This window comes from Durio zibethinus, chromosome 10, assembly GCF_047325235.1.
Source record: "Durio zibethinus cultivar Kanyao isolate XHJ-2024 chromosome 10, ASM4732523v1, whole genome shotgun sequence".
Classification (NCBI taxonomy): Eukaryota; Viridiplantae; Streptophyta; class Magnoliopsida; order Malvales; family Malvaceae; genus Durio; species Durio zibethinus.
Window position 1 is genome coordinate 9,141,902 of NC_143171.1, and position 2,326 is coordinate 9,144,227.

Consider the following 2,326-nt stretch of genomic DNA (forward strand, 5'->3'; position numbering starts at 1 on the left):
GAATATTCATTGTACTTTCTAGCTTTAAGACTTACAAGCTTCTTTCTTAAACACAGGCTTTGGGTTATTTTTTTTTTTAATCAGTTCTGGCTCAATCGATGTTTCCACTACTATCATTTTCTTTTTTCTTGCCTTTTCTAGTACTTCCAAAATATAACACCTTCTGCTTCTGGTTATGCCACCTACACTTATTATATTGATGGTATCTGACTTGGGCACAGTCTTCTCTTGCCCTTGGACTATCATTTCACAGCCATACATCCATGGTATAGCTTTCTTTTCCTTGTAAGGGAATCAAATTAGGACTTTGAAAGTCACTCATCTAGGTATAAGGTTGTCTATGACTAATTTTGGCTTCTCACCATAATGTATCGTTATCGGCTTTGGCACCCAATTTGGCTTATCAGTCATAGTCACTTTAACATTTTTTGAGGCCTTTTTTTGTATAATTTGATCTAGTTTGAATTCATTAGCTTCTGCACCTCATTATGAAAATATTTGCATGTTTCAATAGAATGACCCATAGCCCTACTGTGGTACTTTCACTTTTTATTTGGGACGCATCTCACATGATATGTATGTGGATCCACTGATTGTACCATCCCAACCTCATATAAAGTGTCATACAATTGATTGAATAGTATCTTGATCTCATTTACTCTTCTTTCCATGCATCTTTTATCCTCATTCAAAGCATTGACTTTATGATTGGGCATTAAATTACCACCGACATTAGGTGTTGCTTTTCCACTGGTATCAAAATTGATCAACTTTTTTTTGTCAAAATTTGCACTTTGTGTTTTAAAGAGGTGAATTTTTAATGGAATAGCTAGTTATTCTATAATGATAATTGTAGTGAGCTGTAAAATCATACCATTTAGGATAAAGATGCTCAAGTGGTTTTATAGGGATATGAGTGACCAAATGATTTTTATAGAGTTCTTGTCACAAATCTGTATAAGTCATAGGAATAGGATCGAAGGTGAGCTTTTCTCTATTATTTCACAGTTTTCGTGTACCACTTGTATGATTGGCTGGATGGATAGAAGGTCTTACAGCGGTTGAGGTATTTGGGTTGTATGTGTGGACAGGTGGTTTGAATGTCAGTTGGTAGGTGGATGGATAAGAAGATCATGAAACTAGTTAGTATGGGAACATTGTTTATAGTGGGATAATATGTGGGATAGATAGGTTGGGGGTAAATAATGTAATTTTTGAATTGCTGCCCTTCAAAACTTACAGCTTGAGTTTCACTTTCCTTCTTTTTAGGCTTTTTTTTTTGTAACAAAGGGCTCTTCTCCCTCAAGTTTACCATTCTTGATGATATTTTTAATGATCTTGCCTGAGATCATCATGTCAATGAAATTTTTAGTCGTATTTCCAATCAATTTCTCATAATAAAGCAACTTCAGAGTGCTCATAAATAGAACCATTGTTTTTTTTTTGTCAAGGGTGGTTGGATCTGAGTAGCTATATCTTACCACCTCTGGGCATACTTTTTAAAAGACTTAGTTGCCTTCTTTTCGATATTTTGTAACGAAAGGTGATCAAGAGCCATATCTATAATATGATGATATTGATTAATGAAGGATCAAGTCAAATCTTTTTAAGATCATGTGCAGGTCCTGTCTAACTAAACATACCATCTTGCAGCAAACCCAGTTAAATTATCTTGAAACACATGCATGAATAATGTTTTATTACTAGTGTGGGCTGCCATTTTATGATAGTACATTGTAACATGGGTGATGGGGCATTTGGTGCCATTATACCTCTCAAACCTTGAAACTTTAAACTTCAGGGGTATCACCACATCTAGTACTAGATAAAGCGTAGCGACATTTATAGAACCATAAAAATCTATGCCTTCCATGGCTCACATCTCTTATTTAGCATATTCATCACATGATTAGCTTTAGGGTCTACTAAGGACATAGCCACTTTCAATTTCAATTTTTCCTTTGAATCATCCAAATTGGGGATTTAGATCGGTACAACCACCTTTTTAGCAAAGGCAGGGTTAAGGTAGTTCTGAGCATTCCTTTAGCTGGGCATAAGTGGCATACCTAAATAATTATAACTTAGAAATGTAGGCTGTTATGGTGGGAAACTTTAAGTGGATTAGGCCTGGTATGGACCATAACCTAAAAGATATAGTAAATCGATAACTTAATGTGAAACGTCCCCTTCCACTACTTTTCCCTTGTTTAGCTTACCTAAAGCTTTAAAGATCTTGCCCAGTTCTGCCTTGATTTCCTATTTAGCTCTTTCTAACTTCTCAATAGGGCTCGCACCATCTTGTTCCATTTTCTTAGCTTGACCTGAG